Source organism: Phoenix dactylifera, chromosome 4 (assembly GCF_051530095.1).
Source record: "Phoenix dactylifera cultivar Ajwa chromosome 4, Ajwa_hap1_PhDact_Kaust_v1.1, whole genome shotgun sequence".
Classification (NCBI taxonomy): domain Eukaryota; kingdom Viridiplantae; phylum Streptophyta; class Magnoliopsida; order Arecales; family Arecaceae; genus Phoenix; species Phoenix dactylifera.
In genome coordinates this window covers 28,021,335-28,038,266 of record NC_143193.1, presented here as the reverse complement: position 1 = coordinate 28,038,266, position 16,932 = coordinate 28,021,335, and positions in this window count along the sequence as shown.

The window sequence follows — 16,932 nt, the reverse complement described above, 5'->3', positions numbered from 1 at the left end:
AGTTTCATATTTACATAGGATGTAAACTTGAACCAATGTGACATTTACATAAGATGTAATTATATAACATTTGGTTTGGGATAGATTATTACATTAAATGCAAATCCTTTGAGACCTAAAACCTCCTCAATCAGTCGAGAGTGAACGATGCATTGAGCTAGCCATATTTGATTAATTGATCTAATTGGTGTCTAGGAAAGTATTAAAGGTGGTTACTTAATTAGGACCTTACTCTCTGAGTAAGGGGAGCCTCCCACCTGCTTACCTGGCCAATTGATCGATTACCTCCTATGAATAGCTCAAAGTTGGAATCACTAAGACTAGATTACCTAATATTAAGTCTTAAGGTCTTCCACCGTAGTAGAGTTGCTAAGGTCTTTCTGGCGTTGATTTGTCTCGGCTGGATACAGTGGGCAAGTTGCATCGGGGGACTGGACCTCTCTATTGGCATGAGATGTTGTGGGGTAGAGGTGGGGTTGGGTACCAATAACTGTTAGGTGAGGGCCCAATGACGACTTTACTTCTGCGGGAATTACGGTGGGTCTGACTTAACCAAGAAACGGGACCAATAACTGTTAGGTGAGGTTCTTATGACTTGGAGACCAAGTAGGCTACAACTTGCTTGAGAAGCATTGTACAAAGAGTTGTACACTTATCATTTATGTGTCATCAATAACTGTTAGGTGAGGTGGCATGTAAATTGGTGGGACCGTAGCACCCCACTTAAAATCTAGAGTCGCAGGTTTCCGTTTCTCTACCGGAGGAGTGTAAGAGATTCGAGAAAATAGTGGGAGGTGTTTGTTTTAAATGTCCTTAAAACAAATAGAGTTCAAGTACAAAATTCTAACTAGAATCTTTACTCTCTGAGGATTATAAAGTCAGCTTCCAAACTCTTAACTCATATCCTAAAGAACCACCGTTTGACCAAACCCAATTATAAAGACTGGCTCTGCAATTTCAAAATAGTTTTGAATTGTGTGAAATTAGGGTGTGTGCTAGACCATGAATTTTCTGCGTTACCAGTCCGTCTGATCACTGATCAGCATAAGATGCATGTCAAGTGGACGAACAATGACAATAAAATTAGGTGCTATATAATGGCATCAATGTCCAATGAACTTTAATGCCAGCATGAGAACATGAAGACTGCCGGGGATATATTGAATCACATGCAAGAGTTGTAGGGTGAACAGAGTCGCGCAGCATGGTTTGAAGTGTCTAAAAGGCTCTTCAAGGCCAAGATACGCGAAGGGCAGTTCGTCCATAATCATAGTTTGACCATGATAAAGGATTTTGAGGAGCTTGAGAAGCTCGGCATGACCATGCATAAGAAATTGCAAACGGATTTGATCCCGCAATCCCTTCCAGCTTCATATGAACAGTTTATAGTAAACTATCATATGAACAAGACTGTATGCACCAAACCAGAATTGTTAAATAAATTAGTAACTACCTTAGAAACCTTGAAGAGTTCAAGGGGCATAGTTTTCGCTGTCGAGTTGGCTTCTACTTCCAAGAGAGAGTCTACCTGGAAGAAGAAGAAGCCTGCGAAGAAGCAGAAGACCAGGAAAAGGCCAAGTAAAAAAGTTCCAAGAAAAGGGCCGATTGCAAGGGAAAGTATTTTCATTGCATTGTGGACGGCCATTGCAAGAGGAACTGTCCTACATACATGGGAAGCATAAAAAGCAAGAAAGGGTGACATACCTTAAGAAGGTATGTCAGATATGCTCAGGATACTTAGGAATTGTTACCTACTGCTAGCAGAAATTTGATTTCTGTATCTTGTTTAGCACAAAAAGATTTTTATAAGACTGCTGTTCCATTTATTTGAGAAATAAATTGGTTCCATGTGGTTTATGATTGACAGTCTCTATCACTTACATTTGGATGTACCTGTAAAATTATCTGAGCAAATAGTGAGTACCATAGGATCCAAAAGATCTAGAGATGAGATAAATCTAAAGTATTTGTGGCTCCTCAGGCTTGGCCATATAGGAGAAGATAGAGAAACATGGGCTTTCGACTCATTGACTTCCAAGTCATATCCGATTTGTGAATCCTACCTTCAAGGAAAGATGGCCAAATTACCCTTTGTAGGACACGGAAAGAGGTCCACTGAAATACTTACCCTAGTACACACTGACGTGTGTAGCCCATTCGATGTGCAAGCTAGGAAAAATAATTGTTTACTTCATTTACCGATGATTACTCACGGTATTGATATGTGTATGAGACACAAATTTGAAGCTTTTGAAAAGTTCAAAGAGTTCGGATATAAAGTAGAAAAACAAATAGGAAAACTCATTAAGGTTCTTCGATCGGATCGAGAAGGTAAACACCTTAGTGGAGAGTTCCGAGATTATCTCAAGAAGAATGGTATAGTTTCACAATGGACCCCTCCTGGTACATCTCAGCTCAACGGGGTGTCTGAGAAGGGGAATCAGACCCTATTGGATATGGTCAGGTCCATGATGAGCTTCACTGATTTACCCTTGTTTCTTTAGAGAGATACCCTATTTTCAGCTATTTACTTATTGAATAGAATTTCCTCTAAATCTGTTCCTACCATACCGTATGAGATATGACATGGTAAGAAGCCAAGTCTTAGTTATCTCAAGATTTGGGGATGTCCGGCCCACATCAAGCGACAACAGGCGGACAAGTTAGAGGATAAGACAATTAATACTCGTTTTATTTGATATCCTAAAGAGTCATTAGGATACGATTTTTCCGTCCCAATGGATCACAAAGTGTTTGTGAGCCGACAGTTAATCTACATTGAAAAATAGTTTATCCTTGATAGAGGCAGTGGAAGAAAAATTGAGCTCGAAGAGAAAGTCTCTGAAGAGCAACGAGTCATTGTGCCTATAGAACCTATTCGTAGTGAGCCAATACATGTTGTATCTCCTCCACCTCGTAAGTTTAGTAGGATCTTCCATCCTCCTGAAAGGTACTTAGGTATGCTTACAGAGGATGAAGAGGAAGTGTTCCATGGGAGATAGGGATCAAGGTAAGGATCCCAATACCTACAACGAGGCGATGTTAGACATCAATTCTGAGCAATGGTTGGAAGCAATGAAGTCAGAGATGGACTCCATGCATTCCAACCAAGTCTGGACCTTAGTAGATCCACCAGAAGGTATAGTACCTATTGGTTGTAATTAGATTTATAAAAGGACAAAAAGGTTTGAATGGCTAGGTAGAGACCTATAAGGCAAGGCTAGTAGCAAAAGGTTATAATCGATACGAAGGCATTGATTATCAGGATACCTTTTCACCTGTAGCCATGCTGAAGTCTATTCAAATATTGCTCGCTGTTGCAGCATATCATGATATTGTGATGGTGATCACAAGGTCTGTAAACTGCAAATATCCATCTATGGACTAAAGCAAGCATCTCGGAGTTGGAAAACTCATTTCAACGATGTAATCAAATCGTTTGATTTCATCAAGAACGAAGAGGAACCATGTGTTTATAAGAAGGTTAGTGGGAGGGCTATTGTATTTCTCGTATTGTACGCGGATGATATCCTTCTTGTTGGGAATGATATTCCCATGCTAACTAAAGTCAAGGTATGGTTGTCTAAGAAATTATCTATGAAAGACCTTGGGAAAGTATCATATATTTTGGAAATTAAGGTCTATAAAGATATATCTAAGAGGATGCTTGTCCTATCACAGAATATGTACATAAAGGGAGTGCTGAAGAGGTTCGGCATGGAAACCTCTGAAAGGAGATTATTACTCCTTAGGCATGGGATAAATCACTCTAAGAAGATGTGCCCCAACACATCTGAAGAGATTTAGCGGATGAGCAAGATCCCTTATGCTTTGGCTATAGGGAGCCTTATGTATGCCATGCTATGTACATGACCTGATATAGCACATGCTGTGAGTGTCACGAGCATATATCAGTCAAATCCAGGCAACGAGCACTGGATAGCTGTGAAGAACAGTCGTAGGTACTTGAGAAGAACTAAGGACATGTTCTTGGTCTTTAGGAGAAGATCAGAGTTAAAGGTAGAAGGATACACACATTTGATGATAGAAAGTCTACATTAGAATATGTGCAATGGTGTTCGGTAATTTGGAAGAGTTCCAAACAATCGATCATTACAGATTCTGCCTTAAAAACTGAATGTATCGCCACCTCTAAGGGTGCAGTGGAAACCTTCTGGATTAAGAAGTTTATTGCAGAATTAGGTGTAATGTCATCCGATGCTATAACACTATACTGCGATAACAATGGCACCATAGCACTAGCTAAGGAGCTAAGGTCTCACCAGAAGTCTAAGCACATAGAGCGGTAGTTTAACCTGATATGCGACTATCTCGAAAAGAAATAAGTAGAGGCATAGAGAGTAGACTCCACAGTCAACGTGGTAGACCCATTCACTAAGAAGCTAAGTCAGCAGAAAATTGAAGCACATCTTGAGAAGATGGGGCTTAGATTTATGGCTGATTGGCTTTAGTGCAAGTGGGAGATTGTTAGAAATATGCCCTAGAAGCCAATTTGGCTGACGCATTATTTTGTTTTGGGACATAAATTTGTACTTGACCTAATAATGAATTTATTAGGATGGGCATTCTTTTCATTCATGTTCTTATGCGTCCATGAATCGTCCAAGAAATTAATAAGATGATGACGCATATTCTCAAGAGTTGAGAATTTGAGGCATGTGTCATTGGTGATTAATTTCTGAATTGCTCCTGATCGATGGATCCATCACGAGGGACGGTGATCGATCCGCTGAGATTAGTGCACAGATCACTTAGTCAGATGGATGAGTCTTGAGTCCACAGTGTAGGGACACTGGAGTGATTGTGTAAGTACTTGTTAGAGAAAAAGGGTACTGAGCGTGACCAAAGCAAGTAGTCACTTGGATGTCTATCCACTCGTCAGTGACTTACTTGATACTGCAGTTGTATGACTGGTCCTTTGACCTGCAATGCCTCGGCTATTCACAGTGAGGTTGCTGTAGTTTGACGAGCACATAAACATGGGCCCTATCCATTTGGGTCCTTGTGGTGCAGATTGGCTGCAGTAGGTTCATTGCAGGAGTAGGGGTGTATCTAGATGGAATCTATCGACCTTGATAGATTAGGAGAGATCCTATGTGATTTATGAGACTGAGTTCGTAAATCCTTGGCCAAGGTAGTTTTTGGAAAAAGAGTTTTCCAATCTCGAACTGGAGTCGAATAAATTTTACATATGACAGATGATGGGGTTTGACGAGTTATCCATGACCTCCAACCTGTTCGAATCCACGATAGAGGGACTGTATCATACGCTAACTGCACCTAGAGATTCATCTATTCTACTCTGCTGGGTTGCCACTACATGCTGCTAGGTGTCACTGGTGGATTGTGAGACTCAGAGGCATTCACTTGATGATCAGTGAACCCGAATGAGAAGAGTTGGAATTGTTCCAACCCATTGAAAGGAGTTTCAATGATATTGTGATAGGGATCACAACATATTTCACTACCAGATAGAATAGAACCTATGGGGTCACACACAATAGAGGATCTGATCGATCTAATGGTTGGATTGTGATTTGGAATCACAATAGTTTGTAATTGTCAATTTGATTGATAATTAGTTTAACCCACTAAGAGTTAGTGAGTTGAAGAAGGAATTAATTGTAATTGGATTGCAATTTGATTGAATCAATTGGACTTAATTAATTGGGCTCGATCTTATATGATAAAGTTCAAGAGTCCTACTTGGAGTAGGACACCTAGAGTTCTAATTAGATTAGGACTTCAAATTATTAGAGTCCTACTTGGAGTAGGATTGCTAAAGTTCTAATTGGATTAGGACTAAAATTATAAAAGTCCTAATTGGATTAGAACTAAAATTATATGAGTCCTAATTGGATTAGGATTCCTAGAGTCCTAATTAATTTTGGTCCAATAGATAAAGATGACTCCTAATTAGATTAGGATTCATGTGAATCAAATAGGGAGACTAATTGGGTTCTACTTAGATTAAGATTCAATGAACCAAGGGCCACCTAATTCCTAATTTGATTAGGATTAGAAGGGAGGGGCAAGAGCCCCTCCGTTCCTCGGATGCTCTCGGGATCCGCATCCTGGATGACTGGGATGCGCGACCCGGATGGACGAGACTCGCGTCCTGGATGCCCGGGACGCGAGACCCGTTTTGGCCAAACATTGGTGCGGCTCCTCCTAACTTCTAGGAGGAGTCCACACCTAGGGCTTCAAAGAAAAAGAATAAAAAAGGGGGCAGCCCCCTTTGGGATAATTCTTGGTGGTTCTTTTTAGGCGAGCGGCCTCCATCTCTCCCTCTCTTCCTTCTTCCATCCGCAAGGTAAAAGAGGAGCAGCAAGGATGTTTGATTCTTCCTCCTCTTCATCAGATGCATGGAAGAAAACAAAGAGAGAAAGGTGTTTCTCTCTTCCTCCTTCTTCTTCCATGGTAAAGAAAAGAAAAGAAAGCGTTTCTTCCTTCTCCTTCTTTCTCCTCTTGGAAACAATCAAGAGTTGATTGCTTAGAGAAGTTCCAACCATCAAAAGGGATCTCTGCAAGGGAGCTAGCACCCCGGTGAGATCGCAACCTCGATCAATCCAGATCTTCATGTGGATACCCGTAGAGGCCGGACACTTGTGCGGTTTCAAGCAAACCTGATTTTCACGATCATCAAATAGCGGTGAAGATCTACCCGCTCAAAGGTAAAGATTTGATCTTTATAATTTTAATTGTAGATCTGAAAATTAATCAAGTAATTAATTTTAATCCTTTCCTTCAGATTTCATGATCTTCTGAGTTAGAGAACTCAGAATTTTTTTGAAATCTACGTTCCTCTGGACGTTCATGAGATGAACGACCCCGCGCGCGTCTTTCCACTGCGATCGTCGCAACGCGTGTGAGGGTAATCCGACACCTTATCCCTTCTTTCTTACAACCCTTTGTCTCTTTCTAGCATTGCTTCTAGGGTGTCCTAAGCCAAGACAAGGAGGTTTTCTTTAGGACAAAAAATATTAGAAATGATTTAGAAAGGTGAAAGAAAAATAAGAGAGGAGAGAAAGCAAACCAATTTAAATCCTTTGGAAGGATTTAGCATTAAGGATCAAAAATTTTTGGAGCTAAAGTCTTAATCGAGTTTTCATGTGGATCACTGTTGGAGGGCGGACACTTGGACTCCTCGTGGAGATTCTACAAACTTGAATTTAGCGTTACAGGTATTCTTCTATTTTAGCATTTATATTTATATTGTTTGATTGTTACCATTAAGGTGATCTAGGCTTATAAGGGTTTCATGTTAAGGAACTTTATTAAGAAATTTTTAAAATCCCTAGCTTCCGCTGCCCATCATGACATGATCGGAACCCTTCAATATGTCATGTTGTCGGAATATCAGGATGAGTATCATATCGTAGGGCAAGGAAACTCTCGATTTGCAAATGGCCTCTCTCATCTGCCTGATCATCATAGCTGGAAGATTCAGGGGAATACCCTGAATGACATGCTCCATAGTGACCATGTCTCGCTCAGATATGTGATCAAATCTTCCACTCTTCGGAAACAAAATCCGACCTATGATGTTGTGCAACAACCTCATCTCAGCTGATAGAGAGCTAGCTATTACATTTTCGGAGTAGTCAAAGTCATCTCTCCCAAAAATTATCTATAGAGCCCTCAACTTGCTCTCTGGTCTTTCTGGTGTGGCTCCTTCGCAGGAGAGATGAAGCAACTCACTTAGGCTTTCTTCGGAGACACGAACCTGCACTCCTCGGACCTCAGACACAAGCCCTCCCAGTCCAACTTTTAGGAAGGCATAGAACTCACGAACTAAGCCCGGGTAGGTCACCAAATCTAGGGAGCAAATATACTCCCATCCTTGCCTTCGGATCCAACCACCCAACCGAAACCCTTCTTGATCTAAGAACTCAGAATGGATCCTTCTTCTCGTGGTTATCGGTCTTCCCGCATATTTAGCAAGTTGAACTGAAGGGGAAGGAGGTGGAGGAGGCTCTATACATGTCTCACCTTGTGGAGGCACTGTAGAAGAGTCCCTAGCATGCCTATCAACAATGGTTGGCCGTGAGACTCTCCCGGATCGCTTAGCAATGGCTTGCTTGGGTCCCATTTTCACCAAATCCTTCCTTAGGTCTTGATCTAACGGCTTAGAGAAGCAATCTAGTACTGTTTGGAGATGATTGGAAGGGATTGAAAAGTGAGAAATAGGATTTTAGGAAGAGGACAAGGAGAAATAGTGCCCTAAAATGGCTCACGGGTCTCCTTTTAAAAATGGGTCCCGCCATTGGGTCGACCCCTAATTTTTCTTGGGTTGACTCAAGGAGGGGTCGACCCCATTCTAGCTCGGGTCGGCCCTAGTTCAGCCCAATTTTTTTTTTTTTTAATTTCTTCTTCTTTCTGATCCTTACCAAATCTTTGTGGGACATTGATATGTGAGTAAGGAATCTATAAATGAATAATTTTACTCATGTTTCATGGGATTTTCAAAATGGGAGGAGAGTATCATGTGACAACTTGTTCTTTTCATTTGTTTTCAATCAAAGGGATCATATATACCTAATTCCCTCCTAAGCATATAGAATCTATCTTCACTTAGAGGTTTTGTGAATATGTCAGCTAATTATTTCTCGGTACATACATGTTCAATACATACATTCCCATTTTGTATATGATCTCTAATGAAATGATACCTTATTTCAATATGTTTGGCTTTAGAGTGCTGAACTGAATTTTTGGTAAGGTTAATGGCACTAGTGTTATCACACTTTATAGAAATGTTATCTAGTTTAATTCCATAGTCCTCTAGTTGTTGCTTGAGCCATAGTACTTGAGCACAACAACTCCCGGCAGTTATATATTCGGCCTCAGCCGTTGACAATGCTACAGAATTCTGCTTTTTGCTAAACCATGATACTAAGTTATTCCCTAAGAATTGACATGTTCCACTAGTGCTCTTCCTATCTAATTTGCATCCAGCAAAATCTGCATCAGAATATGCAAGCAAATCTAGACAGAAGTCTCTAGAGTACCATAATCCTATGTTTGTGGTTCCTCTCAAATATCTAAGGATTCTTTTGACAGCACTTAGATGTGACTCCTTAGGATCTGATTGGTATCTAGCACAATTTTCCACACTAAATACTATGTCTGGCCTACTAGTAATGAGATAAAATAAAGATCCAATTAAGCCTCTGTAGAGCTTCATATCTACACTTTTTCCTCTTTCATCTTTGTCTAGCTTACTAGTGGGGTTCATTGGGGTGCCTATTCCCTTGTGATTTTTATTTCCAATTTTTTTTAATATTTTCTTTGTGTACTTAGTTTGATGAATAAAGATGCCTTCCTTAGGTTGCTTGATTTGCAATCCGAGAAAGAAATTCAGTTCTCCCATCATACTCATCTCGAATTCTTCTTGCATTAATTCAGCAAATTCTTTGCAAAGACTATCATTAGTGGCACCGAAAATTATGTCATCTATATATATTTGTACTACTAGTAAATTTTTATCTTTTCTCTTGAGAAAAGGTGTTTTATCCACATTTCCTCTACTGAAATCATTATTTAGCAGAAATTTGCTTAGTCGATCATACCATGCTCTAGGTGCTTGTTTCAATTCATATAGTGCCTTATGTAATCTAAATACATGATTAGGAAATTCATGATTCTCAAAACTAAGGGGTTGCTCTATATACACTTCTTCTTCTATATAGCTATTTAAGAAGGCACTTTTTACATCATTTGATATAATTTGAAGTCCATGAAGTATGCAAAAGCTAGAAGTAATCTAATAGCTTCTAATCTAGCCACGGGAGTAAATGTTTCTTCAAAATCTATCTCTTTTTCTTGATTGTATCCCTTAGCTACAAATCTAGCTTTATTTCTTATAACTACCCCATTTTTATCTAATTTATTTCTAAAAATCTATTTTGTTCTAATTACAGAATTATGCTTTGGTCTTTCAGTTAATGTCCATACATTGCTTCTTTTGAATTGATTTAATTCTTCTTGCATAGCATTAATCCAATTTATGTCATTTTCAGCTGCCAAACCACCAAAATTTTTTGAAAATTTTATCAGCCAAATTAGTTGGCTAAAATAGGTGTGAGGCGTGGGGTGGTCTTTTGGCTATAAAAGACCCCCATGCCTTGGGTTCAAGATATACCATATTTAGAGGTTTCAAAAAATTCTGAAAAAATTCTCTGAGGGCCTCCATCCCTTCTTCTCCTTCTTCCTCATGTCCATCCTCCATCTTCTTGAAGAACAATCAAAGGTTGAGTATTTAGAAGGAGAAAGCTTCAGCCATTGCTGCGTTCCTGCGCGAGCTAGCACTCCCGCGGAAGATGATCTACCTAGGGCTTTGCGTGTACTTCTCATAGAGGCCATTCGGGTGCGTGGCTGCGAAGTCAAGGATCAGATCCATAAATTTCTTCCATCATAAAAGGTATTAATCCTACATCAATATTTTATTTTGGAGTCAGGGTCTAGGTCTGATTCCCCGAGGTTTTACCCTCCTTTGGGGCTCCTCACGGAGTAATCTCCAGAATCCATTCGATGGATATTCGGAGATTAATCGGAATAGAGTTCTTAAGTTTCAGATCTGATAGTTAATCGTGCATGAAAGTTTTAGCATAATTGTTTAAACGATTCCGGCATAATCCTATGTGTTCTTAAGGTGCTGATTTCTAGATTTGATCTTGTAAGTATGCATGAATTAAATTATTTGATTCGATTTTTTCGCTGCGTTTTAAAACTTAAAAAGAACTATGTATGGCTTGATCTCCCTTTTGAAGGGGTACGTAGGCAACCCAATCAGGTTCAGCCATGATTTAAAAAAAAAAAAAATCAGCATGCTTAACACCGAAGAACCTAGGATTCACTTTCACATGAAGATATTTTCCTAACCCAGACATCCTCTACATTATGGAACCCCATTCTGTGGAGAGTCCCCTCACCCATGTGATCGGTATTTCGAAGTGAACGAGAGGGTTCCCCCTCAGGGATAGGGACCTATAACTTCCTAAAGAAGAGTGTGAATAGCATGCCATATGGAAGACTCAACTTAGGTTTATCTAGGGGTTCACAGATATATTTGTAGATGAGTTTGGGGAAGTTGATGGGAGTGTCTTGGAGAATGTGGAACATCAGTGCTAGGTCTCTCTCAGAGATGAAGTCAAACCTACCAATTTTGGGAAAGAAAGTCCTAGAAATGATACTTAGGAGAAGCCGCATTTCAGCCGAAAGCTGATTTGCAAACACCTCCTCTATAGGGGATTGAGGTGTGCTTCCTAAGATGGCCGTAAGAGCCTCTGTCCTATCATGGGGATGAGTGGGAAAAATCCCCTCTTAGGAGAGATGGAGGATTCGAGCAATGAAGTCCTCCGAGATAAATATAGGGACACCCGCTACGGTTCCCTGGATACCACCGCTACCTCGTGCGACAGTCTTATAAAATTCCCTAACTAACCCTGGATAGGTAGGAAGGTCTAGTGAACAGAAAAACTCTAAGCCCTGGGCCCTAAGACGATGCCCTAAGGTGAATCCTTCCCAGGAGAGGAAGTCAAAATTGACTTTCCTCCCGGTAGAGACTGCCCTCCCGAAGCACGGATGCGAGGGAACCAGCCTAGGCGGGGAAGGAACCGGAGGTGGTGGCCTCACGGGTTCGTTCCGTGCCTTGGACCGTCGCTCGGCGCCGCTCGCGGAGAGAGGTCTCTTCCGGCTCGGGACAACGGCTTTCCTAGGCATTTTGACCTAAAAACCGAGGGATTGACAAGAGAAATGGAAGAAAACTCGAGGAAAAGGACCTAAAATGGGTCGGAGACGACTCTAGGGTTTTGGAATAGTGGCGGCCGAAAATAGAAGTGAAGAATAAACATTTTGATTAGGGTTAAAAATCAAATTTCCGACCTCGAGTCGACTCTGGTATGTCGCGAGTCGACTCGACCTCGAGTCGACTCCTAAATATGCGCGAGTCGACTCGCCCATGAGCCGACTCTAAAATCTATTCGAGTCGACTCGAACTCTGGCACATAACCAAAGAACTCAGTTAATTCCGTGCCAAAGGAGAGAGATATGGGAATCTTTGACGCGTTCGCAAAAATGCTTTCGCGAAACTAATCTCCCAAGTATAAGAGAATCGCACAAATAGTAAATTCTCGGAAGTCCGAGGTCGAATCCTCAGGGAATGAAATATATATGAGATTATTTAATATAATTTTAGATTAATTAATTCAATGAATTTACGGCTTAAGATAATGTTTTGCAAATAGAAAATAAATCAGTAAACAGAGAATTGAAGTTGGATAGATTAAGATGGTGTAGGGATCTGGAATCCCCCTTGATGATATTATTTTCAACAATTAAATTCCGTGATTCTTGATTAAGGATCAATCAGATAGAATAGTTCTAATCATGGAGTATATAATTTGAAATCATGAATTCAAGATCTAAGTATTTATCGTGCCGATTACGTCTACGACAAATCAAACATCGAAACAATCCATGAATCAATAAATATAAACCGTAAAAGATCTATCTCATAGATAAATATACAAGAATCAAAAACACATATATAGATATAAATCAGAGAGATCAATCGTTCAGAATTTACTTGAAAGAAAATAAAACATCAAAGGTTCCTCCATCACCCTTCACCTAAGGGATTATCCGGCCATAAACATAAAAGAAACTCCCATGTTCCTCTTCCTTCTTTTTTTTCTTTTTATTTTCGGAAACAGGGCATCCCCTGTTTCCCTTTCTCTTCTTTTTTTTTCGGATGGCAGAGGCCTCCTCTATTTTTCAATGGGAAAGAATGGGCGCCCTCTCCCCCACCGAGAGAGCCCTTATATATCCCCCTTGATGGATCTCTCATGCCAGCTGCAAGATACCTGGATGCGGAATCATGGGAGCTTGGACGTGGACGGCTAGATGTGGGATCGACGCTCGAATGAGAGCTGATCGCCGAAATCCCGGGATGCTGGGATCTCGTGCTGAAGATGAAGCTTGGACTGTTGACGTTTGGGATTTGAATGGCTGGATCGAATGCAGGAGATGGAGCGCGGACGAGTGCTGGATCACAAGAGGAGAAGACGGACACAGTTCCTTGGGGTTGCAAATCCGGAAGACGCTCGGATGGATCGCGATCTTCCACGCTGGCGCTGGAAAGCTTCATAGGGTGCTGGGATTTGCACACGGAGGGCTGAGGGAAGTTGAGACGCGGCTGTAAATTCTGTTGGGAAGATTGCATGCAAGTGGATCATGATCACGGAGCTGGGATCTCGGGATGGTTGGGTCTTGCACGCGGGAACACAGGAGAAAGCTCCAGAAGAATCGGACGTGGAGGATGCTTCGCGTGTTGCTAGGATGCGCTGTGAACTGGGATGACATGGGGAGGAAGGAGATTCGAGAAGAGCTGGGATGCGGATGTGGGAAGCTTCACGGGTCCTGGGATCACGGTTGGCTGCTTTGCGGATGGCTGGGAAGAAAGACTTGATCTGGGTTCCAAGAGCTGGGAGAAAGGCTGATGTGGCTGGAACTTGAGAGAGCTAGCTCACGGATGCGGCAAGGATGCTAAGGTGCTTGCGAACGGCTGATTCTGGGCTCTGTTCTGCAGCTGGGAAGAGATGAATTTATATAATGATAAAAATTATAATAAGTGCTAAGGATAAAATATTTAATCATGTAAATGTTAACACCTATTATTTATCATTATTTTGCTAGCATTAGGCTAAGTTAATTTGTACTTAGATCGCACTTTTGTGCTCTCATCACACCCCCAACTAGCTTATTGCTAGTCTCTAGCAATTAATGAGCAAATAATAAAATGAGAGTACAAAAGGTGTGGTTTAACCTTTGACTTTTTATTGAAGCTAAAGACATAAAACTAAGATATGTACTCACTTTCGTAGGAATCATGATTGCACTTAGCACGTGCAACAAGCCGTTAAACCCCTAGGTTACCCTAGTGGACGAGTGTTGTCTCGTGAGGATTTTTAGGGATGTTACCCACAAACATCATGAATGATATGACATTAGATTCTAATAAAAATAAATCCTAAGCTAATACACATGTAATTAATTGATATATATTTTCAAGTATGGCAACCATCAAAGCAAGGAATATAAAAGTGTAGTGTGCATCAAATCACATGACTTTCTCAGAGTACTAATACCTCCACCGCAACAGGGCACCACCTGAGTTTTAGGTGCACTTCTCAAGTCCACAAGTGTTTTCTACAATTTATTAGAACCTGATCTATCAAATTTTCAGAATATCACATGTTGTCTAAATTTGTCAAGAATGGTTCGCATGTAAAGAAAGAGCTATCAATCCCAACTAAATAACCCGGGTACATAGGTCCAAAACAATGGAGTCAAACCAGTCATTACCACATGTCACTAGGTTCAGTCCGACCAACCCTATTCATGCTTATTTTTATTTTTAAATACATATGACGATTACAATAGTCCAACCCCATTAGGCTCTAGTAAGATCCATGTAGTGAGCTTTCAGCCAATAACCCCCGATCCAGTTGGCTCAAGACATTAGGTGAAACACCCCTCGGGCTTAATTACTCAAACCAGACTACGCCACGAGGCCAGACTTGTCATCATAAGGATTTTTTTTTATATAATTATGCAAGAAAAGAGAAGATAGACTGAACCATATAGGTATTTTATTTTTTTTATGTATATGTGACCGCATCGTGACTATAGGTCAACCAAAGTCGGATCATAAGGCACCTAAGTAATATAACTGGCCCTAACTTCAAAATCTAACTGAACTGTTTTCCCGAGAGCCAGAAGTATTGAAGGAATGGCCATAGGAGCAGGCGCATCATGACATCGTAATCGAAGGACATACAGGAGAAGGAATCTCCCCCCCAAAAATGAAAACAGTTCCTGATGAATTTGGCGGTAGACGATAGGACACTAGTTTTCTCGAAGCCTCTTGTTCATATCTCTCATCAAAAGGTGCTATTCTATAATGTTTATGTTCTAATTTTTTGAGGCGGGCTAATTTCCACACACGGACGATTCGTAGCGGACAGTGCCATCCGGGGGGTTCGGGAGGTTGTACCCCCTGACATCAACACATTTATTTAATTAGTAGTCAAGTCAGGAGTCGTTCAGAGAGCGATTTGGTACAAAAAGAGACCTTGCTTTAGCGCTCGAAAGAAGGGTTTCTCACAGCACCTGCGCCTAGAAGTCAGCAGCCCCTTCCTACCTTACTATGGTTTTCGTTGCGTTACATAGACTTATGCTCTTAGCTTAGCGCGCTCTAGCCTGATGCTCTTAGCCCACCTACCTTCTTTCTTGGCTTACCGAGCTCGAGTACGCCCGCTGCCTACATTCATTCGTTTGATCATATTTTGGGTAATCTCGAGTGGATGCAGCGATTTCCTGACGCATCAGTCAAATTCCTTCCCGCGGGCCAAATTCGTGAGAAAGGACTGGAGCTGCTGGTTAAGAAAAGAAGAGAAATGCATTTTTTGATGAAATTAAGAGATTGCCGGGACCTTCGCTCTACTTCTAGCTGGCTCTAAACCTACCTTTTTCTTCCCCACCTCTTCTGAATCTTAGACAAATTCCGCTGGTTGAGGAAAAGGGGAAAGGTATGACTTTTTGGATTAGAGTTTTTAGGCAACAACTTCTTCTGTTCCGGATCTGTTTAAGACAGAGTTTTTAGCAAGAAGAGTTGTCACAAGGAGTTCCTCTTTCAACACAAGAAGCTGTAAAGAGTAGTTAAGTTACTCCTCTTCGATTCACCGAGTCGGCCCTCTTCTTCTATTGCTTTGCTCGGGGGCTGAGCTTGAACTTATGCACGTTTTGCAGAAGCTCTCCTATCTTTTGATTAGGAAAGCGGCACACACCTTTCTTTGACATTCTTTCTGGAACCCCAAAAAAAGACCTAGTTCCCACCTCCGCGCAATGACGTCAAAAAGCAAAGCGATGCACGGGTCTTTGAATGAAAATTCCTCTGCGTCTCCACCTTGAGCAAGATCCCAAAGGGAGAATGAAGGAGTTCACTTCAGCTCTTGAAAACCGGTATGATGGTTTTGTTTGTTAACTTAGCTCCACCGTCATCCACTTTAGCCTTTTTGGTCTATATACTCGGAAAATGATCTAGCTTTGTCTCTGCTCGAGCACTTTTTCTACCTGTATGCTTAGTGTTTTTTCTAAACTGGTTGGGGTTTAGGTTTTGGTCACCTACTCTCAGACTCTCTTCCTTTTAGCCAATCAAAGGCCAACCTTCATTCCAGATCTTATGCCATGCTTGTTCCCTTACAGGAGGTTGGATTCCGCAGTCGAGGGATTCGCATAGCAGGGGGCAGCGAATAGAGTGATAGGGGTAGGCACTAGAGGTTTTCAAGATGGGGGAGCACCTAACCTATGCCGATTTTGGCGGACAGCTATACTGATTCGGTATACTCGAAATACACCTTTGGTACAAAATGGACGATCTCACAAAGATGAAATATCAGTAGTTTTCCATTTACTGATCCCATCTTTCACGGAATCGATTCCTTTTTTGTTTTGAATGTACAAAAATTTGTGGAGCTCAGAATGTCTGGAAGCACGGGGGAGTCCTTACAAGTTTGAAAACCAAATCCTGAACCTTATGGTACGAACAAAGATACTCGTACTTCTTTTATGGATAAGGCTAACAAAAATGCAGTTAACAAATGTGAACTCCTGAGGCTTTCCTATTATCATTAAGTACACGTGCGGGGATCTAATAATAGGTCTCTGATCAGTCATAGTAGGCATGTGTTCCTTACCTTAATAGTTGCACAAACTCAATATGAAAATACATGTGCATTTGCTCAGAAAAGAAAGTAATAGAATAAATCAAATGCAAAAATATATTTTTTTTTAAAGATATTTTTCTCCCCCCAACTAAAACATTGCATTGTCCTCAATGTAAAAGAT